Source organism: Saccopteryx leptura, chromosome 11 (genome assembly GCF_036850995.1).
Source record: "Saccopteryx leptura isolate mSacLep1 chromosome 11, mSacLep1_pri_phased_curated, whole genome shotgun sequence".
NCBI classification, from domain to species: Eukaryota; Metazoa; Chordata; class Mammalia; order Chiroptera; family Emballonuridae; genus Saccopteryx; species Saccopteryx leptura.
The window spans coordinates 77,586,281-77,611,845 of record NC_089513.1 but is presented as its reverse complement, the minus strand read 5'-3'; the positions used below and the strand labels follow the sequence as shown (position 1 = coordinate 77,611,845).

At 46.4% G+C, this 25,565-nt stretch overlaps 1 protein-coding gene across 1 annotated transcript in view; it reads right to left on the bottom strand.

Annotated features, from left to right (window-relative positions):
- The window catches only part of DPYD (dihydropyrimidine dehydrogenase), a 673,084-nt gene that overhangs the window by 123,697 nt on the left and 523,822 nt on the right, over window positions 1-25,565 (bottom strand). The window lies entirely within an intron of this gene.

Below are 25,565 nucleotides of genomic sequence, written 5' to 3'. Positions count from 1 at the left end.
AAATGGCTTCAGGGGGCCGCATGTGGCCCGCGGGCCATAGTTTGGGGACCCCTGGTGTAAACCATTGTACAGAACAATCAGGCGTCTGTTTTTTAAAGGACAAGGAACACCAGGTCCTGGGAAAGAGAACAATCCCACCTAGTGCACCAGTAGACACACAGCCCTGTTGTGTCTCCACAAAGCGCCGGCGGCAGCTGGTGTGCACGTGGGGACCGTGAGACCCAGCGAGGGGCTGACGAACCCACGGATTCCACACCGCTCTTCATGTATACCCCCCAGAACATGACGCAACGCAGGGAGCCCAACCTAAGTTTTCCATACATGACAAAGTTTTAGCCAAGTGGAAGAGAACTGAGAACTCCATAATTAGAAAGTCTGTGTTTCATATTTTATACTTGATTCGGCCAGACATTACCAACGTATTATTCCCTGGCTGTAATGAAACTTCATGGAGGCGGGGAACATGGCAGGGCTGTTTTCTCAATGATGATATATATACACTATGCTAAAGCTACTTTCCAGTCTCTGAGGTCAAAACAGCCTGGAACAAATTAATGCTTTCCTAACACAGGAATGCCATGTTTTATATTTGGTGTGGACTCGTAAGTCAGTAGTACTTTAAAGGCGTTTTCTGAACCAAAAGTAGTGCTATTTGTGCAAGGATTAGAGATCACCTCGAACCAGAGCTCCACACACACACACACATACCACACAACACACACACACCACACACACACACACACACACACCACACCACACACACACACACACACACACACACAAGGATTAGAGATCACCTCGAACCAGAGCTCCACACACACAGACACACACACCACACCACACACACAAGGATTAGAGATCACCTCGAACCAGAGCTCCACACACACAGACACACACACCACACCACACACACACACACACACACACACCACACACACACCACACACACCACACACACACACCACACACACCCCACACACACACACAACACACACCACACACACCCCCCCACACACACACACCACACACCCCACACACACACACACACCACACACCCCCTCCACACACACACACCACACACACACACATACCACACACACACACCACACACACACACAAGGATTAGAGATCACCTCGAACCAGAGCTCCATGCACACAGACACACAGGCACACATAACACACACACACACACACCACACACACACACACACCTGGCAAACCCTCTATCGTCACCCCCACCACGGCTGCGTCCTCACCACATGATCAATCGTATTTTCTGGACTGCTCACTGTGGAAAAGCACAAAGAACTTGCCTTAAAATCGCTGGCCATTTTTTTCAGCCTGCTCACACCCATTTCAAGGAAAACCGAATTTGTGTGTGACGGATGCCTTTGTCCTCAGCACCAGAGTGCGGAAGTGTCCGCCCGCGGCTCCCACGCCTCGCAAAGCCTCCTCTACCGATGAACGCTCCTTAGTCAAGACTGTTCAATGCAGACACTTCCGAGTGCCAGAGGGCAAGGTCTTCAGTTAGGGGAAATCGGGAACTGAAGGTCAATATTCTTATTTCAAAATATTCATCAGTGACTTCTTCTTAGTTTGTATGTTTTAACCATAAAGAAGGCTAATATATTGGACAGGAGAATGCACTGCAAGAACACACACACACACACACACACACTTCTATACGCGTATCTAAGAATAAAGTTAAAGGAAAGCATTTTTAAGATCATTTGTAACTTAAACCTTTCAGATAGGCATATTGCTACCTCTGCATGCTATAACTGACAAGTTCAATATATATTAAACTGATGTCTTCCTTACATGAGTCTTACTTTGAACTGATAAAGAAATATTGGGATTCTTCCCTCCCCCCTTATTTAGATGGCCCTAGAGAGTAAAAGAAATTTGAGCTAAGAAGATAAATAATTTATGTCTAACTACTCTGTCAGAAGATTATCGTTATCAACACTAGGGGGTAAAATTTCAAAGTGGTTCACAGGGATTTGGCCACACATTTCAATTGATATTAATGGACACCAAGCTGCAAAATCCCAGAACACAGCTTTAAAATTTTAACCAGTTACATTTAAAGGGCAACATTATTACACAGGTATCATAATCTTCAGCCATTCCTCTGTGGCATTTAAAGATGCTCAATTAGGTCAATAAGACATTTATTACTTCATGTTTGTCTACGTTTTTGAAAGCTTTTCTAATCAGCCTAATGAGCATGACAGCCTTTCGAACTAATACAGGTACCTTTTGGTGGTTGTGGGGTTTTTTTTGGGGGGGGGGTTCCCCAGAAGTGAGAAATAGGGAGGCAGTCAGACAGACTCCCGCATGTGCCCAACAGGGATCCACCTGGCATGACCACCAAGGGGCGATGATCTGCCCATCTGGGGTGTTGCTCTGCTGCAATCGGAGCCATTCTAGCGCCTGAGGCAGAGGCCATGGAGCCATCCTCAGTGCCCGGGCAAACTTTGCTCCAATGGAGCCTTGGCTGTGGGAGGAGAAGAGAGAGATAGAGAGGAAGGAGAGGGGGAGGGTGGAGAAGCAGATGGGCACTTCTCCTGTGTGCCCTGGCCAGGAATCAAACCTGGGACTTCCATACACTGGACTGACACTCAACCACTGATCCAATTGGCCAGGGCCTAGAGGTACCTTTTTAAAAAACTAAGAGTAATCATGTTTTCTGGGGAAATGCAGTCCAACAATGAAGAAACTGGTCCTTTAGTTGATGGGTAATATAGTACATGTAGTCTTAATTCCCATTGTACAACTCTTTTGGTTGATTTTCCTTATAACACAGTTGATTTCATGTGAAATATAATCTATCGGTTTTTTATGGGGAGGAGTTGTTTTTTTGTGACAGAGAGAGAGAGAGAGAGAGACAGGGACAGACAGACAAAAAGGAAGAGAGATGAGAAGCATCAATTCTTCATTACGGCACCTTAGTTGTTCATTGATTGCTTTCTCATATGTGCCTTGACCGAGGGGCTACAGCAGACCGAGTGACCCGTCACTCAAGCCAGTGACCTTGGGCTCAAGCTGGTGAGCCTTGCTCAAACCAGATGAGCCTGGGCTCAAGCTCACGACCTCAGTGTTTCGAACCTGGGTCCTCTGCATCCCAGTCCGAGACTCTATCCACTGCGCTGCTGCCTGATCAGGCTGGGGAGGTCTCAAAAACCACTTCCACCCACCATGAAAGGTTTTCGGAAGAAAACTATATATATATATATACACACACACACACACACACACACACACTGTTATTTGGACATTTTTTAGTTTTAGGAACAACAGAAATGAAGAAGTTACAGGGTGAAGATAAAAACAAAACTTTCAGTATAAAGAAGATACATATATCGATACCACATAGAGTGGTACATGCTCATTAAAATGCACAGAGATTTCCAGAATCACGATTATTGAGGAGAGGATTATAAACATCTGTCCCAGCTGTAGTAACGAATGATTTCAGACCCATGGACGAGGGAGGGAGAAGCCAGTTGTGAGGCTCGGGGAATCGAATGCGGGACTCTGCCCTTAGGAAAACGACAAGTTTTCAATCAAGAAATTGAAATCCTATCGGCTTAAGTGAACTCACAGTCCATATACAGTTGAGACACAGCCCTCATCTACACTGGTGGCCAGGGGAACACGATGGGCTATGTCCAGACACTGGGTTGAAAGGGTGTGCAATGTGCCAGTGAAAACCAAGCCATTCTGAATCCCCACATTCGGAAACAAGCTGAAGTTTGGAAGAAACAAACAGTGAACTGAATTCCTGAAGCCCAACAGGCTGTGAGCTCTGCTGGGGGGCTGAACGGCCCTCACGGAAATGCTGGTCTACCCGACGGAAAAGGAACCTTGGTGTCTAGTCAATCTAGACCTTCCATCCTAACGTGCAAACAGGTGCACTGAATTCATTGATCTCTGAGAAACGTTACAGAACATTGTCCGATTGATTCCTGTTCTACCAGCAAATACACAAACATTTTAGTACACCAGAGATATTGCATCAAATGCTAACCAAATGGATTTTAATGAAATTTTTCTTCTTAAGACAATGATACTTTTTTTGTATCACTCATCAAATGTGATTTTTAAATGCAACAGCAAAAATGCTACCAATAGTAACAGGATTATGTATTAATATATGTGTTAACGTATGATGACAAGAGGATCTTTCCTTAGGCCTCATTTATCCATCTGTCTGTCTATTCCCCCCAAGAAATATTTATTAGGCACCAATGCCTTTTTATTAAAACAACGATAATTGTATCTGAATCTGAAAAGCTTAAAGAACCGTCACGGTTAACTACTGTGTGTCCTAACCTTATTCTCACGCAGGATTCATACCCAAAACATCAGCCCCGGGAACCTTAGGAAGTTGTCTCAAGGCAGATAATATGAGTCCAACTGCTCATTCTGTACAGGTGTTCCATTAGGAAAATCCACACTCATATAAACATCACACATCGCACAGATGTTATTAATACGACCTGAGCCTCAGCTCTGTCACGTCACGCAGGTGTGGCTCTGCACCAGCACCTTCTCTCCTGCGAAGACGTCCGTTCTCCCAGCTGTGAAACGGGGACATCAGTAACAACACCACGCAAGCAACTCGGGGACTGTTCAGTGACAGAATCTGTGGAAAGCGCGTGCCCTGGTTCATGGTCTGTGTCGGCGGATGATACTCTCATGGCTGGAGGAAAGGATCGGAAAAACATTCACCACAGACACGTGGGGATAAACACATGTCACGTCAGGGGTGTCAATCTCCCAGATATTAAATCTGGTCCATATGTTTGTCGTGATTGTCTATGCCACCCACGAGGCCAACGGATTTCAGAGGAAGTCTTTGTTTCATTTACCCGCCAGCACCTTTCACATTGCTGCTGGGGGCTCTGTCACACAATGGGATGAGTGGTTCTTTACTGGAGACAGAAACACTATGAACTCTATATCCTTGAATATCGTAAGAGGATCACACACCCCTTCTCTTCTCCTGTGACAGCTTTCATTTAGCCGTGTGACACTTTGGGTAAGACGAACTGACTCCAAAGGTAGAAGTCTCAACACATCAAACATCAATATATTAAAAAAAAATTTCTTTTGAGAATCTCAATGTCCATCCACTAAACCAATATGCAAGGATTTTAATGGCAACAGCAGAACTCAAGCTAATGGGGGAAAAGACAGTATAGAACATGTTAATTCTGCATAACTGGAACTTTGAATAATTAAACTTAGTTCTATTTCTCTTCCCCCCCTAATCATTTGACTCCGAGGACAGCCACTGCTACACAGTTAATTGTTAGAGCTAAGTCCACAAGAAACTGCCTGATAATAGCTCCAGCTAGCATTGAAACGGAAATTGAGTTCCAGTACTCACTCATGCTCACTGTGTACACAGAAAAAAAACAATGGAGTTCATTTAATTTGTCTACATTAATTAAAATATAACGAATTAAGTAGATAAAATATTCATTAGAAATTGAACTTTGGCTGTCAAATTGTTAATAGTTTTAACATCACCGTGAAGAAAGGAAAGTATTAGCAAATCAAGAATTTCAAGGATTCCGGAGTTGAGAGTTTGATTTTTATAAAACACATACAAATCAAGCACTAAAAAAAAAAAAAAAAAAAAAAAAAAAAAGTCTACTTTACTAAAGCAAGCTTCAAGTGTTAATGAACTGCATATGCTGAGACACATGTGAGACACGGCTATTCAAACATACGTCTTTACACACGGATGAAAGTCCCCGTGAGACGTCAGCCTCTCTCGTCCAGGGTTACACGCAGAGATCTGAACACCAAGGAGGAGAACTGGGAGAGAGAACGCCAGTTGCTTTGTGTGGTTTCTAGCTCGGATTCATGGGAAGAGCCGCTATGGTCCTTATGAAAATGTGTTCATTTCTGTTGAGTATTTCAAGGCTCTTCCCCGCTGCTGTCTGCGGAAGGCGCCGGAGCATTGGTCCGTGGATTTGATCTCCACATGCCAGACGCCACCAGGATGGGGACATCATCTGCTTGTCCTCTCCCTGTTAGGAGGCTGTGACAGGGGAGGCCATCATCGCTCTCTTGTCCATGGAGACTCGGGCTGAATAAAATAACCTGTTTGCTGTCATGGGGTTTCAAAGGGACCAGCCGGGACCAAGCTGCAGCCATGGTGACCCCGTCTCTGGGATGTGGAGAGAACGCTGCAGCCATGGTGACCCCGTCTCTGGGATGTGGAGAGAACGCTGCAGCCATGGTGAACCCGTCTCTGGGATGTGGAGAGAACGCTGCAGCCATGGTGACCCCGTCTCTGGGATGTGGAGAGAACGCTGCAGCCCTGGTGACCCCGTCTCTGGGATGTGGGGAGAACGCTGCAGCCATGGTGACCCCGTCTCTGGGATGTGGGGAGAACGCTGCAGCCCTGGTGAGGAGGGTCCCACTGCTTTTGTCACAGGAAACCCGCCCAAGATCGGAAGTCCCGCCCCTTCCTCCTAAGTCTCGGCTGTCATGTCACACCAGTGTGGCTTTGCGCCAGCACCTTCCGTAACAACACTGCCTGAGCAACTCGGGGACTATTCAGTGACAGAATTTGTGGAAAGCACTTGGCCTGGTTCATGGTCTGTGTGAGCGGATGCTGCTCTCAAAGCTGGAGGAAATGATCAGAGAAAACACGTGGCGTCAATCTCCCAGATATTACCTTTGGAGGTCTTGTCATTCCTATGTCATTTCTCTCCTTAAAAAAAAAATTATAATTTGCCTGACCAGGTGGTGGTGCAGTGGATATAGCGTTGGACTGGGACATGGAGGACAAAGGTTTGAAACCCTGAGGTCGTCGGCTTAAGCGTGGGCTCCCCAGCTTGAGTGCAGGGTCACTGGCTTGAGCCCAAGGTCGCTGGGTTGAGTAAGGGGTCACTCTCTCTGCTGTAGCCCCCTGGTCAAGGCACATATGAGAAAGCAGTCAAAGAACAACTAAGGTGCCGCAATGAAAAACTAATGATTGATGCTTCTCATCTCTCTCCTTTCCTGTCTGTCTGTCTGTCCCTATCTGTCCCTCTCTCTGTCACAAAAAAATAAAATTATAATTTATGTTTATTATTGTAAAAGGGCAATCGGTGTGCGTAAATACTCAGTTTGTAATGCAATCGAAACATCTCAATGTGTATATATATGCCTTTTCACCCAGAAACTCCACTCTGAGCAACCCGTTCCATTAGTACAGAGATACAAAGTTATATGCACAAAGTTATTTCTGGAAATACTGTTTCTAACAGCAAAACAGTGACAGCGACCTACCTAATCACTAGTAGTTACGCTATTAAATAAATTACAGTTCATCCATGCATGCTATCCTAGGAAATCTCTAAATGACATGGAAATACCTCCAGGCTATAATGTTAAAAAACTATGTGTGTGTATGTGTGGTGGCTTCAATTTATTGTTTAAAAATATGCCTACATACAAATGCATAGAATGGTGAGTTTTAAACTGTTAATAGTTATCTCTGGGGAACAGGTTGAAGAGGAACTTTCAAGTTTGATACCTATACTTTATTTTTGTTTGATCTTTTAGGTAAAAAAATAGAAAGCGTTTATGATTCACTTTTCTGCAACAGAAATGAATATTTTTTTATAATGCTCCTAAAACTCACAGCATGGGAACAGGCACGATCAGATTCTGGGCCACGGGATGGGAGTTAGAGTATAAGCAAAAACAGAGAAGTTAATTTTCTGTGAATCAGTTTTATAAAGCAGTTTAGGCCACGGTAATTTTGCGGAACACAAGAATGCAAGAAAATGTGTCACACTTAGGTTAAGGATGGCGAGTTACGTTACTAAGGCATGCGACTTTTTCCTTTAACTCTCTGCCAAAATAAACTTTTTTTCCTTCTAAGTTACACTGTGTCTATGTGTGGAGCGGGTGTGAGTGCCTGTGAGAGTTTATATTATGTCCAACATTTATACTATTATGTATGTCTTGGCTACAATATCACGGATTTTGGAATTTAAAAATGTAATACGAGAGTCACAGGTTTGTGCTTGTGTCTGGGGTGGGGCGTGGGTGTGCGTGTGTACAAAATGGTTAGAAGTAATTTTGACAGATGTCTTAACATATTGAAAGGGTAAATATGAAGACAGACTTCATCTATGCTTTTCTCGAAAGGTAACAAGAAGCAATGGTGAGGCCTGTTATTATTGGTTTAATTGCTGTGATTTTTTTTATCATTAATTTATTATAAATTCAGCAACAGAAGGAGCTGCATTGGGATGTCTCTATCCCTTGAGCCTGGATAGAGACGTGGCCAGCAGGACACCACAGAGGAGACCTCTAAGCTATAGGGAATGCTGGAGTAGACGCTGTCTTCTGAGGCAAAATTTGAGGATGCTGTGGATTGCCATGGTAGTTGATGAACAATTTGAAATGCTCCATGCTTTTCCCAATAGATGCCAGGGTGATATTAACTTAGAAAAGAATCAAGTCTGAATTAAAAGGACACTTTAACATTAAGTACATTCAATCCAGAGAATCCTCTGTGGAGTGCTTTCTGATTGCATGGGGTTTCACACACATTGTCCCCGGGACATTCCTACAGGTCCTTTCTGTCCCCATATTTACAGACGTGTAAATGGGACTTGGTAGATAGACATCACGCCCGCAAGGTCACTCGGTTAGAAAATGTGGATCCGGTTATTTGAATCCTGGTCCGACTCCAATACCACGCTCTTAACCACAATGCTCTACTTCTTCCTTATGTTAAACGTTTGCAACATTAAGTTAAAGAGAGGAGTTAATTCTTATATACCTAATAAAGACGTGTTGTCCATGCAAGAGAAAAGCAAGCATGTTTGTGTTACATGAATTACGGACTAGGAGTTATATTAAAGCTATAGTTGTTAGTTACTAATTGCAATACCTATACGACCTAGTTTGCCCAAGAGAGAGTCCCAGTTTATTATACCTGTATTTACTGGCAATTACGTGATCTAATTATAAAGAGCATCCTCTTCCCTGCAAATGGTATTCCCTTTCCGATGATAAATTAGGGTGATAATTACAGTCAGGAATGATAGAACAAAGGCAGTCGGGAACGCAGAGTGAAATTTGATTTGGAGAAAAACTATCATCAGGGAGAAACTTAGGGACAAACGACAGTGTCCAGGGCTCAAAGGACGGCGTGAAGAAGGACACGTCTTGAAATCTGTTCCTGGCAGGAAAGTACGCGACATCTGTAGGTGATCAATCGGCATTCTTAGTCTGTACATTGCTTCTGTTTCCCACCTGTAGGTGGCCACCACATGCTACACTGATTAAACCACTCATTAGTAGCATTTCCAATACTGTCATCTTCAGATAATTAGCAATTTATTTAAATAACCGATTTCTGTAGAAATAATTGCCACGAAATGCCCCGAACGACTTTTCCTTCTTTCTTTTTTTTAATAAACTATAATAAAAGTGTTGAGATAATCCCTGACATTTGCAAATGCCATTAGTTCACCTTCCCTTTGGATTGTGCCGTGGAATTATGTTTAAACAATTACCCGATAACAGGGCGGTCTAGTGAAACAGGACGGCGAGCACATCCCGCCCGTGGCCGGCAAGGACGCCCGGCTTCGGGAATGAACGCGGCGGGCAGACCCGCCTACACGCGGGAAGGACGGAGCCCGTCCAGAACCGATGACTGAAAGCAGAAACGTTACTTCTATTTCCACCCTAGTTCCGTTCTCAGGGTAGATGCCTCAACACGCACTCCCTCTGGAACCCAAAACGCGGACCGGTTTGTAAACTGCTTCAGATCACAGGCTGGTGTGAAATAAAATCACATGCGCCGTTGAGTCCATAAAAGGTGCTCATTGCAGTATTTGCTCAGTCACCTCCACGCAAGAGAAAACAGGAGTGTGTGTTTGGGGGTGTGTGGTTCTTACCATCGTTTGAAAAATATGTCGGCATGTTTTCATTTACAAAATGGTGCCACTCTTCAAAGCAGAGTTACCCAGGCAAATGAGGGGTGGCTCTTAGCTCTCAGATGGTCGTTAGCATGTAAAAAGCACCGGAATTCTAACTCTGTCTCCTCCCTGCTTTTCAGCTCCCCGTCCCACTGACTGACTGGCTGGGGATAAACCTCTCTGAGACTTCCGTGAATTTCCGGTTGTCAGCCTTCACACATGCTACAACGGAGCCGTACGGGAAGGCAACGGCACTGCCATTTTACGGCTGAAAGGACACAACCTTGCGAGCTTCCTTCATCCCAGCTGCCCTGCCCGCATACACGTTAGTAGTTACCTCCTCACCACAAGTCGCAGACGCACTGTCCCCGCTGGACCGGTGAGAAAACTCCGGCGCGAACAGGTGAAGAAGTTCGCACAGGTAAGAAAGGTCTGGCTGTCTGGTAAAAGGATACTTGACAACAACAGGTCAGTCCGTCTACAGTGTGACCGTGAACGCCGTGGCCGGGTTTGAACCTGGGTTTTTCTTCATTTCCAGCTTACCGTGTACATCCCTCCACCCAGCCCAGGTAAGTACGTCTGGCAGTGCCCCGAGCCTATAACAATGACAAGTTTGCCTATAACATAACTATACAGACTCTTCTAAACATGCGTATTTCCATAGCCCAGGCATTCTGAATTCTGAGAGGCTCAGCAGTCTCGGTGTAGACACACTTCTCACGTGATTTTGCTTAAGGACGCTCACTAGGATACCATATGGAAACCTCACCAGTCTACGTGTATTCAAACACGGTCATCTGAGTAGAGGATTATAATAGCGCTGATAACGCCGACGACCAGACTACATGTGACCCTCGAAGAACCCAGGATGATGAGGAGTGAGCATTTCTTTTCAGGAGACATTAAAAAAAGTAACAAAATAGTTTCCCCACATCCACTGGGATCCTACACTTTCTTTCTTAGAAAAAAAATCATGATTTCCTCCCACGCTGAAATTCTGTGCCTTGGTTTGCTCTGGGGGTAGGGTGGGGCGCTGGATGGGTATCTCTCTTCTCCCGTTACAGTGAGTCCCAGGTGACCGTCTCTGTGTCCTGCAATATGACTGTGTCCCCGGAGTGTCGCAGTCCAGGCGGCCCAGCCAGCCCGGAGGCTTCCTTTCTCTGTCTGCAGGGTGGCCCTGCGGACAGGACACCTCGGGCCAGCTGACCGGAGCCCTCCGCGGACCGGCTCTCTGGAAAAAAGAGGCTCTGTGATGAGCATTCGCTCTTCCTGATTGGTCACTGCTCTCTCAAGTAAGCGACCATAAAATCTCTTCTAAAACGTGAGAAATCCTGTGTAGTCAGAGCTCACTGCGCTTATGAGGCTGACCAAGACGGGCGGGCGACTGGCCATGTTACCCACGTCCCTGCGGCCACCGGGGCTCGGAGGACAGGACACCCGGGAAGGTCTGGGGACACCGCAGGTCCTCCACCGGAGCCCAGGACTGGATTACTTCACACGGCGGCAGGGTCGGGGGAAGGGCAAGCAGAGATGCAGACGAGAACTGCCCTGTTTGTGAAACCCTTCTGTCCAGGGCGCCAGGTGATGAGCCTCCCAGAGGCGTGGGGGGCTGCTGCCCGTGAGCAGAGGGGCGCCCCGCCCTGCGCCGCCCCCCCACTGCGAGTTCTCACACTCTCTCATCTTACAGCAGTTTAAACAATACTGACCAAGGAACACACAGGTTTGCATTCCGAGAGTTTCCGAACAGGAGAGCACATATGTACCAGAAGGCAGCCCGAATTTATAGTACTGTTAAATAATATTTTTTATTTCTCAGGGGAAATGAAAGAGAACATACACTCTGTGTTCAGGCGCTTGCCTGGTACCTCTGTAGAGATCCTCGGGGTTTTTCCGGTCGGGTTTTAAAGAGCAATCGGACTCTTACCGGTTGGTTGGAAGAGACAAAGACTGCGAGGACAAGGAGGAGGTTCCCTTTCCCGTGCAGGGCGCCCCTGGGAGGACGGGAGGGCGGTCCCCGCGCATCCACCGCCCCACAGCTGCGAGCAAGGCACAGCTCCATCCCCACCGCCGCGTCTACACGTTTCACAGACACCGCTGGCAGGGCGGGGTTGATGTGTGCACACAGCACGCAATCAGAGAGCTAGGAGGGGGGAGAGTGTGTGACTGCATTACCTTGGACAAGACCTCCCAACGCGTCACCCAAAGGAGCGCTCAGACGCTCCGAGGTCACCGCGCATGCGACAGCCCGGTGACCTCTGCGACCAGGTTGCCGGGCAGCTAGGGCCAAGACTGGGCATCACGTCCTACCCTGTGCCCGGACGTCAGTATGGCCCCTGGCACCCCCGGTGTTTTATGGTTGGGGACTATAAGCTAGGACGCTCCTCAAGTGGGTGGCAGAAGCCAGTAGGTGTTTGGATAACTGGGGCGTGGGGAAGAATTTCTAATGGACCCACTGGAACCAGGTAAAGTCAAGTAAAATGGTCTCTGGTGAGCAGGTAGCACAGAGACAAGCCCATAATGAGCAACTGCTAAGCAAAACCATCGCTGCAGCGTCCACAAATGATAAAAGGATATCGGTATGCACAACCGGATAAAACACATTCATCAGCCGACATGAAGTGGGCAGATTCCAAGAAACACACACCTAGCCAAAACAGACAACAAGCACAAGAACAGCAAAAAGAACACATCCCAGACCCAGATGTCTGCTCTGGTAAATCCAACCGCATTCAAGGAAGAAATAATACCAGCCTTATACAGATCCTTGAGAAGAGAGAAGAACAAGAGACATAACCCAACTCACTCTGGGAGGCAGCATCATCCTGATCCCCCAACCTGACCAATACACCAGAAGAAAACAGAAGGACAGTCCGAAGCCCTTCATTAACACAGACTCTCACATCTTTAATCAAAGTATAAGAAAACTGTATCCAGCTGCACATAAAAGGAACAACACACTACGATCAAACGAGGCTTAGCCTATGAATGTGAAGTTGGGTTAAGATTTGGAAACCAATTCATGCAATTCATCATATTAACATAAAATAGAAGAATAAAAGCGGAAAAAAGAAACCACTTAGCGTCTCAGAGGAATGCAGAAAGTGCACGTAAGAAAGTTCAAAATCAGTCCGTGATTAAAATCCTCAGCAAACAGACATCAAAGAGCTCGATTCCTCCATCCGACAAGGAGAATCTGATGAAAAGTGTGGAGCTGAGCTCACGCTGTGAGCTTAGTGGTAAAACAGTATCTTTACATAGTTCACAGACGCTATTTGCTCATCCTTCTTCATATGCTAGCAGTAAGCAATCCAGAATTAAAATTTCAAATAATATTTCAATCACACACCACACACACACACACACAGCAACAAGTAGGAACACATTTGTGGAAGATATGCAATATCGCTACACCAAAAACGACAAAATCTTCCTGGAGAGAAATCGAAGGGACGGAAGGAAAAGGAGAGACAGATGACATTCATGGGCTGGAAGTGTCAGTGCTGTTCAAGATGTGACACCTCTTCAAACTGATCTATAGATCCAACACCACCAGAGTCAGCATTCCAGTATGCCTTCTTTGAGGAAACAGATAAGCCGACTTTGAAAATGTATTTATATATGGACCTGACCAGGTGGTGGCGCAGTAGATAAAGTGTCCACCTGGGATATGGAGGACCTAGGTTCAAAACCCTGAGGTCGCCAGCTTGAGCGCGGGCTCATCTGCTTTGAGCAAAGCTCACCAGCTTGAGCCCACGGTCACAGGCTTAAGCAAGGGATCACTTGCTCTGCTGGAAACTACCCCCCCCCCCCACTGTCAAGGCACATATGAGAAAGCAATCAATGAACAACTAAGGTGCCGCAACAAAGAATTGATACTTCTCATCTCTCTCCCTTCCTGTCTGTCCCTGTCTGTCCCCCTCTCTGTCTCTCTCTCTCTGTCTCTGTCACACACACAAAAAAATGTATACAGAAATACAAACAATCTAGTGTAACCCTAACGATCTTGAGAGAGGACCCAGGATTCAAGGACCCGGTTCCAGTCAGGAGTGCCTGCAGAGCCGCAGCACCAAGACAGCAGCATGAGAACACGGAACAGCGTGGGCTCCACAGAGAGTCCGGGCAGAAGAAGGTCAATTGATTGTTGACTGAGTTACTAAGCCAGGCCAGCGGGGAAAGAAAAGTCATCGTGACAAACAGTGCTGGAATAACCAGTTAGAAGAAAACAAACAACCTTGACTTCTATCTCACTTCATAAAAAATATAATATTAAATTAAAAAGAGTCAAGACAGACTGAAGTTATAAATGTAAAACTGGATACTCTAAAGCATCCAGAAAAAACATCATAGAAGAATAACTTTGTAGCCTTGAGTTAGGCAAAGATTTCTTGGGAAGGACATTAAAAGCAATAACCACTTTTTTTAAATTGATGAACTACATATACTTATTGATCAATGTCACCCTGTTAAATTTAATTTTCTAAATTAAAAAAAAAAAACTCTTAAGAAAATAAAGGAAGAAGCCAAACTGTAGGAAACATTATATTTACACACATATATTTGAATAAGAACTGTTATCTAAAATGTATAAAAAACTATAAAACAGCAAGGACTAGATGAGTAACTCAATTAAAACAGACATAAGTTGAGCAGCCGTTTCAAGAGAGAAGGCAAGCCAACAGGCACCTAGCACACACACACAACTGTCCCTGTGTGTCGATGACATGCTACTGTATATAGAAGAACACACTAAAGAAGCCACCAATAATTAATAAGAATTAGTAAAATAATTCAGTAAAGTAGCAAGATACAAAATGAACATACAGCAATCCGTTGATCCACATACACTAATAACGATCAGTCAGAATAATTGTGGTCAATTAATTTTATAAGAACAGTCGGCAATAAAAAGAACTTGACACTGATCCTGGCAACAATATAGATGGATATACAAAACTCAAATTTTTAAGAAAATATAAATAAAGCCTAACAGTGTACACACACACACACACACACACACACACACACATGGCTAGAGGTATGAAGAAGAGAGAATAAATATTTCATTTCTATAAAGTATAAAGTCAGAAAGACTCTATGGTAATACCAGTCTCAGCTGGGATAAAGGGAATCTTCTGGTGTGAAGGACATACCTTCCATCTATGGTTACCACAGATGGGCACAATTTTCAAAGCTAACTTAGCTGATGTTGAATACCTGCACTGTATCGTATATAAAATATACTCATTCAAGAGATTAAACATAAGTGCCAAAAAACAGGCAACTCAAAAGTGAGCCTCTCACATTCGGATCCACTTGTAACACATGTTTCGAAGGTCAGACCATTCAAAGGATTTGTTTATAGAATAGGAGAGCATCCTCCCACCGGTGGAGAGAAATCAGATCTGGGAGACCATGGATCTTACTCCGCGGAGGTGGCGGGCACAGAACACCATCCCTGCAGTCCTCCTCGAAGATGCTCTTGGAGAGGCCAATGACCCTTCACAAGCAGGTCCGAGGGGGCAGTGTTGGCCTCTTCAATGTTTGTCAGTGCTGTGATGTTTTCCTCCCTCCCTCCCTCCCTCCCTCCCTCCCTCCCTCCCTCCCTCCCTCCCTCCCTCCCTCTCTCTCTTTCTTTCTTTCTTTCTTTCTTTCTTTTTGTATTTTTCTGAAGTGAGAAGCGGGGAGGCAGAGAGACAGACTCCTGCATGCACCCGGCCGGGATCCACCTGGCATGCCCACCAGGGGGCGGTGCTCTGCCCATCTTGTAGGTAGAGCGCAGAGCATTTACCTGGCAGCTGTGGCTGATGCTACGCTGTGAGAACACTCCAGCAAGGATAAACCCTCCCCGCACATCCCGGAGGGAGCTCGCCCGCTATACGGAAATGACTCAGCGCTAGCCAGGCAGCCTCCTGACCTTTTTTGGCCATTTGTCCTTGTATAACACCCTATTGGCTGAGCCTGTGTATTATATATAAGCTAGCTTACTTCCTGAATAAAGCGGATCTGCGTCACTGAACCTGGTCCCTGGAGTCGGGTCTCTGCGTCTCTGTCGTCCTCACCCCCGGTGGGCCTTGTCCACATACTGGCGCCCGAACAGGGACCTAACCAGCATCCCAGGGACTGGAGAGTGATGCTCTGCAATGGGAAACCTTCTCCCCACTCCCGACCTCCGCAGGCTCGAGCCCTGCACGCCCTACTGCAGAGTAGGCGAGTTGAAGTTTGTGAGGAGGACCTCTGTACTCCTGGGAGATCCTCTCTGGTCTCAATCGCAGGATTGAGGACGTGCCCCTCTGGGACCCGGACACTTGGGCCCAAGCTCTCTGACGTGTTCGTTCGGCTGAGGTGCATGAGGGACGGGCCTTCCCTCTCGGCCTCACTCCTGCCCTACTGGCAATACACACCTGCTTGACCAGTGCTCCTCCTGGGGACCCTCCGCTGGTCCCTAAGGTGGTCCTGCAGGCTACTCCTCTTTCAGAGGAGCCCCTACCTCCCTATTCGCCCCCCTCCACTGAGAAGGAAAGTAGTTTGGCCTCCGAGTTTGACAAAATCAGGGCTGAGCATGCAGAAACGAAACCAGGGAAGTCGCTACTTCCGCATTGCCTGCCGGGGCTCAGTGCCCCCCCCCAGCCTCTCAGACGCCATTGTCTACCCCAGCTTTAACTCCAACATGTGTTCCCGCTGCAGACCCATGAGCCAACCTATACGCCCCCACGTGTCTTTTTTCTTTCTGTCTGTCCGTCTTGTCTATTTTTATGTATCTCTCTCTCTCTCCCCTGCCCCTCTCTCTGAAATGACACTGGAAGGACCCAGCCATGGCACAGTGGTGGGGACCACACCCTCTTCTAACACAAGGGAGAGGTTATGCTTGTGTTTTTCAGCCAACTTGGATCCCAGGAACCCCCCAACCTGCTCGACAGGGTTTTTTGGGCACCCACTGAATGGTTCAGTCTTCACCCGTCCAAAGCCACAGCCCTGGCCTCCTCCACACTGACTACGCCTGAGAGAAGGAGGTCCTCAGCGCTCCAGGAGAGGACCTTGCACCTGGCGTGTGCCCTGTCACCTGTGGGGATGTGGATACTTTGGCAGGGCGGGCCCAGAGAATGGCCCCCCACGGACCCCCAAGTCTAGGCACTCTGTTCCTCCTCACGTGTGCCATTCTCACAGTGAACTCCCAGGTGCGAGGAGGTCTTTGCGTCTAGGTGGCTGTTCCCCACCCTGGCATAATTCTGCCTGTTGAAGTTAATAGCCCACAGTTTCCAGCAGTGTGTTCCAGTAACTGCTCCCTTAGTCTCCCTGTGACAGTAGTGGCCGGGAATCCCAACAGTGGAACAGCACTATATGGGGTAACCTCAGTGACCCAATGCTACTTAAATTTACACTAAATAATAACACCGTCCCCTCAGAGGGGTGGGTCCTCCTTTGAAATCATATGACAGGGACTTTGGTGAAAACGGTACTACCTACCAAGGCTCAGTACTTGGCCTACAAGCCCCCCTCCCCCTAGTTACCAACAGCTGGGCCCGCCCTGCTAACCTTGCCTTCCCAGGGTCGCCTCTTTGCCCGTTCCTGTATGACGAACATCTAAGAACACTCCCGAGAGAAGGAATTCCCTGGAGAGACTGCCACTTTGCCTCTGGCCCGGATGCACAGACCATCAACCTCGGAGTTTGGCATCGGAAGCTGAGAGACGGAATGCAACCATATGCAGTACGCAGCCCGTGGCAAGCCATCCGTTTCGTGTTTCGACGCTGGGACCTTTGTGGGAAGGGGGCGTGCATGGACCTACGTCCATTTTTTACAGTCAAAATGGAACTGTGTTTAACAGCACCTGGAAGATCTCTGTACCATAATGGGAGGGAAATGACATCCCGACCCCTAGGAATCCCCTGTTTAAGACCCCCCGTTCTATTTTCTAACTAGTCAAACATTACAGAAGCTTGCCTCATTGTTTAATCCAGCTAATCTATTAGCATATAGTATAATAGGTATTATACCATCTGGGGCCCTTGCTCCATTGCAACCAGAGCCATTCTAGCTCCTGAGGTGGAGGCCATGGAGCCATCCTCAGCGTCTGGGACAACTTCGCTCCAATGGAGCCTCAGCTGCAAGAGAGGAGGAGAGAGACAGAAAGAAAGGAGGGGGGAGTGTGGAGAAGCAGATGGGCGTTTCTCCTGTGTGCCCTGGCCGGGAATTGAACCTGGGACTTCCACACGCCGGGCCGACACTCTACCACTGAGCCAGCTGGCCAGGAGTAGCTATGACATTTTCTGGAAGGCGATGTTTTTCGAGAAGCTGCGTATGTCACAGATAAGCAAGTGTTTGCGCGCATGCACACACACACACACACACACACACACACACACACACGTACGAGGTGTAGCCAATCCGATGGCTGGTTGCTAAGACTAAGAATACATGAGTCCAAGAACGATGCAAATAAAAAGACAGTGTTCCAGGCTGACTGGCAGCCGTCTCTGCTCCAGCCGCGTCGAGCATCACGCTGGGCAGGCAGGCACGGCTCCAACCAGCGCCGGGCCTGCTGGCCGTTTGCTGACTGTTGTACTCAGCACGACCCCAGAGCCAAGTTTCATAAATGTCATCCACTGATCACAAATGCTGTGAACAGATGAGAGTGTCTGTTTCCGCACTTTATGCCCCAAGTGCTATTCGAGTGTATCTCTTTACCTCTCTCCAAAACGAGAGAGTAAGCACTCCAGGGTGCCATTCCTATTAAAACCATGTCATCGTCTACTGATCTTCCCAGCTGCATCTTTAAAGAATACGTGGGTTATCGCTTCTGTCAAGTCTATGATGGGTTTGCAATGAAATGCCCTCTGCGACTTCCCCGATCATTTCTGCTTCCCGATGAAATTTCAGGCTCTTGTCAAACGGAGGTCGTTCCTCTGTCGATTGGCGTGGATACTCAGGCTCAACTGGCGTGTGTGCACGCCTGCGCGATTCATCCCCTGGCCGGGGGGCGATGCGCTGACCTCCACCCGCGTGGAGAGGACAGAGCCTGTTAGCTGGACGGACTCGGTGGCGAGGGCCACACAGTCAGTATCTGAAGCACGCATCTCAGGGGAAATGTCATGCATATGGTTCCCTCATTCAGAGCCGCTCGTTCAGTTTACACTGTTGCCATCAGTGTTTCATCATCCAAATGCTTAAATTGTGCGTAATGACTCCAAAGAGCAATGGGCCATTCATTCAGAACTGGGCACCGGCAGTCACAGGAGTCTAAAACCCACACACAGAAGCAGGGCTACCCCGTGGCCTTCATGCCTCCAGAGGAGAGAACTTTTTAGTCACCTTTGCCCAAACTGTAATACATTGTTTCAACAGAGCTCAGAGACTTCTTATCGCTCTGTGGAAACCGACAGAAATCACAGTAGATGACGCCAGTCTTTCAAATCTTTTCAAGTGTGTTGGCAGTGAGTGTGTGGGGCCAGCTGTCAAAACATACCTCCCTTTTCTTTCGAACACTAATATCTGTGTTACCCCCAGGTGACGAGGGTGAAGTGTGCGGACGGACATGCTCACCGGCAGGAAGTGACCCGAGAAAGGTCCCCTGCTTGCGTTCCTGAGGGTCATTTCTTTATGAACGCCATAATACAAATCCTAAGACGCCCAGGGTTCTTTCTTGCTAACTGCTCGCCTGTTCTAGGGCTAAAGTTTGAAAATGGCAAAGTATTAAAAAGGTTTCGGGGGAGAATGATCCGTGTCTCATATCTAGCACAAATTGAACCAGAGATACATCTGGGATTGCCAACGAGGGCCAGCGCGCCAACGACTGTGGGCAAACACAACGCTAACGAGTTTAATTATTCACGATGGCACATTTATGGAGACTGTAATGTCACAATCAATAATTACAAAGCCCATACAAACAAGCGCTGCAATAACTCCACGAGGCGTGTTCGCCAGTGACATAATTTAGAATTTGAAATCAATAGCATTTATGGACATGGAAAATGTCACATGGAAAATGAATGCCAGTTATCTGCATCCTTTCTGGAGCGTCCTGACGACTCCAATTTCCATTCTTCCTTAGAAGATGTTCCAGTGCCAGAAAATGAAAGCAGACATCTGCCCTTTTCAAATCTGAATCAACTCTCCCAACCGAGGCAGGTGGGTCAGGGAGCCGCTTTCTACGCAGGAAAAGGACACGCCCCCACCAGGACCAGGGTTTCCCAGGCCTGCCCTGCAGGCCACACCCCCTCGTTGGGCCTCTTTCTGATTCCTCCACAAGGGTTTTCGCCGCCCTCCATCGCACCTCGCTTTGTGAGACATAATTAAAGGCTTGGGCACAAATACTTTCTACCACCAGGCATTACACATTGGTAAGCTCTTAAATTAAAATACTCCTTGCAATTAAAAGTAAAAAAAAACAACTGGGTGAGCAGGGCCAAGAGAAACTGAAGGTACTCTCTTTCCAACTTTTCTGTAAATTCAAAAGCATTCCAAGGCAAAAAGATTATTGGTTTTTTTTTTTAATCCCTTATGCAACATTTGGATTCTGCCTGCTGGGTTTTTTGTTGTTGTTGTTTTGTAGGGTTTTTTTTTTTTTTTGTATTTTTCTGAAGGGAGGCAGAGAGACAGACTCCCACATGCGCCCGACCAGGATCCATACGGCATGCCCACCAGGGGGTGATGCTCTGCCCATCTAGGGCATTGCTCTGTTACAATCGGAGCCATTCTAGCACCTGAGGCAGAGGCCACAGAGCCATCCTCAGTGCCTGGGCCAACTTTGCTCCAATGGAGCCTTGGCTGTGGGAGGGGAAGAGAAGAGACAGAGAGAAAGGAGAGGGTTGGAAGGGTGGAGAAGCAGATGGGCGCTTCTCCTGTGTGCCCTGACCGGGAATTGAACCTGGAACTTCCACACACTGGGCAGACACTGTACCACTGAGCCAACCGGCCAGGGCCTCTGCCTGCTCTTATAAAAATGGCAGTGCATCCGTACCCTTGGAGGGATAAAAGACATGCACTTGTGAATATTCGAAATAGATTTTTTAAAATAAAGCACAGCTTTTATTAATGGCCATTTCCTGCAAAGAGTAAGAATAGTAATCATAGCTACCTTTTATCGAGCTGCAGAACCTGTACGAAGGCGCTCTCGCTGAAGGATTTCACGTGTGTTAACTCATTTAAATCTCCTCAGATCCTAGAGCCATTGCTTTCAGCGCTTTAATAAGTGGTCGTTTGCCCTGTCCTTGTGGATGTCAAAGGAAGAACTTGGGGCCCTGGCTGGATAGCTCAGCTGGTTAGAGCCTTGTTTCAAAGCCCAGAGATTGCTGGTTGGATCTCTGGTCAGGGCACATACAAGAGCAGATCAATGCTCCTGTCCCTCTCTGTCTGTTTTCCTTCCTCTCTCTCTAAAATCAATTAAGTAAAAATTTAAAAGAAAGGGAAGAACTTGAGTTCCATGCAAATCCAGTGACTACCACATCGGAGCTGCTTTGCACATGTCTTTTGTCAACAAGTTCATATGCGTATGTGGTACTCCTGTTTATATAAATACAGCCGTAGGCAACGAACTAGGTTATGTATTTGTAAGCGGGTGCCCCAAAACAACCCTGCAAACAAGTTGCTATTAGTCCTAGAAACAACAGGACCAATCAAGACATTTTCTAGGAAATGCTGTTCAAGTTATTAAAAGCATTTCACTCTCAACACTGGTCTTTGCTGACACTTCAGTTCTCTGAAAAAAAAAACTGTATTTAACCATTTTTCCATTAATGGAGTGATGTCCAATCACCTTACATATCCCTCAATTACCCAGCAAGTCAAAAAGAGCAGAGAATTTAATTTCAGGTTGTTCCAGAAACTATGGCAACCCAGCTATTTGGCAGTCAAAGGGTGTAAAATCCAGGTTAGATAGATGGATGTATTTACATATTCGCTTTTACATTAAACAGAGTGGATGACACGTCCCTGTATAAAATCTATTATTTAAACACTTCAATGTGAAAAGCGTTAAAATAAATGGCTCATGACTTATGAAGTGTTAAAATAAACGTTTATTTCAACACTATACATGTCATAAGCCATTTATTTAAACACTTTCCCCTTCAGATGATTCGCCCAGACAAAGACGAAAAGGTTTCATTTGCCAAGAGTATGTCAACGAGGCCAGGACACAGAGGCCCAGATAAGTTTTGACGGGAGAGCCCTTGGCGTGGGGAGGCTGGGCCCCAAGGCATGCTGGGAGCTTTGCAGTTTCACATCTGGCGGAAGCTCCCTGCAGACGGTGAGCCCTGCCATGTCCCCGGTGACACGCTAGCTTCCTTGAGGCGTCATGTTTATCTTAACCGATCCTGAGACATCAAATGTGACGCCTGAGTGTCCAACTGCAAACGAAACGCACTGTTCCGGGTATTTCTACAGAGAAAACACAGGTTCTACTTCCCGTCCGCACTTGATAGAAGAGGCTGATGTCACCCACACTCTTTCGGAGACTCTGGCTACGTGAAATCAGTGTGGACTGATGACAGCTGATGACACGTTCTCTCAGTGTTGCCTTCTTTAGACTGTAGGTCCCAACAAGAGTTTGGATAGCTACGGTGAGATGAGAGGAACGCTTGATAGTGACTGAATTATTTCCCTCCAGACTGGCTCTAGGACCTCCTAATAAAAAGGCTGGTAACTGTTTCCAATCATCACAGACTTCACATTCTGAAGCGCTCTCTAGGGTCTCTTACGAGGTGACAGATTCCATTCACCAGGGTTCCAGCCTCATGACTGAATCCGCTCCCCGAGGTCCACCTCCTAAATCATCACTCTGGGTGTTGGAATTTCAACCTACGGACTTGGGCGGGTCACGAACGTTCGGTCGCTACCACCAACCATGCCCTCTGGCCATCTCAAGACCAAAAATAGGTAAAAAAGAAAAAAAAAAAAGAATAAAGAAAAGAAGCCAGGAGACTGAGGGCACAGTGACATGAAAAACAAGATAACCACAATATGAAGAAATATTCCGAGACAGCACACGATACAGATACTTAACATTTCAAAGGAGAAATCTAAAGTGTTGCAAAATTATGAAACGTGGGAAACACATGATCTAGGTGGAAAACATCTGAGCTACTGAAGAATGTGAAAGAGAGCCCATTGTTTATATCTTGGCTTGGCATGTGCCGTGGACTGTGTCACTGGGATCCTGTAAATGTCTTGCTTATACAGTGTGTCCGTAAAGTCATGGTGCACTTTTGACCGGTCACAGGAAAGCAACAAAAGACAATAAAAATGTGAAATCTGCACCAAATAAAAGGAAAGCTCTCCCAGTTTCATACCTATTCAGTGCAGTTCGATGTGGGCTCACGCACAGATTTTTTAGGGCTCCTTAGGTAGCTATCCCGTATAGCCTCTACAGACTCGTTACTGACTGATGGACTACCAGAACGAGGTTTCTCCACCAAACTGCCGGTTTCCTTCAACTGCTTATCCCACCGAGCAATGTTATTCCTATGTGGTGGCGCTTCGTTATAAATGCGCTGATATTCACGTTGTACTTTGGTCACGGATTCAAATTTAGCGAGCCACAGAACACACTGAACTTTCCTCTGTACCGTCCACATCTCGACTGGCATGGCCGTGGGCTGCTCCACTCTATACATGGTGTTACATCATCATCTGTGCACGTGCACATGCTGCCACATCATCCTACAGAAACTGGGAGGGTTTTCCTTTTATTTGGTGCAGATTTCACATTTCTATGGTCTTTTGTTGCTTTCCTGTGACCGGTCAAAAGTGCACCGTGACGTTACGGACACGCTGTATCTAGTAGGCTAGAGCTAACAGAGGTCGGGAGAGTGCTGACTTATGGAAAGGCTGTGCTACAAGGTTGTCCAGCTGGCAAACCCGGGTGGCTGTTCGGGTCATCAAACCTCAGCAGGCATGTCTGCCTCCCGCTCTTCACAGCACCCGCGAGCTGGATGTTCATCATCCGAAAAATAAAGCTATCGACACCTATCTCACCCAGCTGTTGTAAGAATCAAATCAAATTCTGGAAATGCTTTGAAACACTAACAGTGTTGCACAGAGATTAGTTAACAGGCGGGGTTTTTTGTTTTTTTTTTTAATTTATTCATTTTTTTAGAGAGGAGAGGGAGAGAGAGAGAGAGAGAGAGAGAGAGAGAGAGAGAGAGAGAAGGGGGGAGGAGCTGGAAGCATCAACTCCCATATGTGCCTTGACCAGGCAAGCCCAAGGTTTTGAACAGGCGACCTCAGCATTTCCAGGAACATGCAGTTTTCACATTAGCTTTGGGAATGGATGGATGGACAACTCCACGGATTCTGACGTGTGTGATGACGGTGACGACGAAGAACGTCAGAGTGCATCCCCCTGACTGCGTGTCAGCTCGAACTGTACGTCGTTTTATAACTAGTATTTCTCAATAATAATAGTGACAGAATGTGGAGGGACGGTAAGACCGGTGAACCAAGGACCGAAGTCCTCAGTCACGGTGGGGCAGTGATGTACGGTCAGTCGATGAGTCCAAGTGGCACGGCCAAGACGAGGTCAAGTCTAAAGAGTCACGGCGGTATAATAAAGACAAGAACGTCCAAGAAGGGTGACTGGATACTGTACCACCATGGTTTGGAAGAATTTGTGAAATAATGAAACAATAATAACAACATTATTCACTGTTGCAGGCATTAAAACTCAACAAGCATGTGAATTCTTGTTTTCTAGTCTCATTCTTCACCCATATCCATTCAAAGCAGGCGAGTCAGACTAAAATAAATAAGTAAATGACACGGGCAACATCACATGGAGATGGGTATGTACACACCTCCCCACCTGCACAGAAAGTGACTTCTCACCACTGTCATCCTTGGCAGACAAAACACTGTAATCATTTTAGAGTTGAATGGCATATGAGACAATGAAAGGTCTTCCCAGGAGGAAAAAAAATATTATGTTTTCATCCTTTTACTTTCTTTAGCAGTGATTAGTTCTAGAAATATAAGGTATCATCACTTCTCAAAAAGCACTGTAGGTTATAAGATAGCTCCTCTGAAGTCGGCAACGTGTAATAAGTGGGCTTTCTTCCCCAACATCAATCAGTTTCAAGAATGGCAGATGCTTGTAGAATGGTAATAACAGAAGTAGTCAGCTAATAAGTACTAGAGGCATTAACACAGTGGGTGACAGATAGGAAGGCTTCTTGTTAGGAAAGAACACTCTCTTACATAATTATGGTTTTATAACAAGTTACATCAGTTTCTAAGTCTTTTGTTTTTTTTTAAGATTTCTGTGTCTGTTTGGTAACAAAACATACAGAAGTGTTCTTACTGACATAAGATAGAGAAGTGTATTCAAGAACTATATGAAAGAAATCTGGATGGGAGTGGTGGCCACTTTATCTAAGTAGTACCCCGTATAAATAATTACTATAAGCCCCGGCCAGATAGCTCGGTTGGTTGGAGCTTTGTCTTGAAGCACAGAGGTCGCCGGTTTGATCCCGGGTCAGGGTACATACAGGAACAGATCCATGTTCCTGTCTCTCTCTCTCTCTCTCTCTCTCTCTCTCTCTCTCTCCCTTCCTCTCTCTATAAATCAATAAAATAAACATCAGAAAAAATAAACTTTGCTCCTTTAAGGCTACTGGCTGCTGG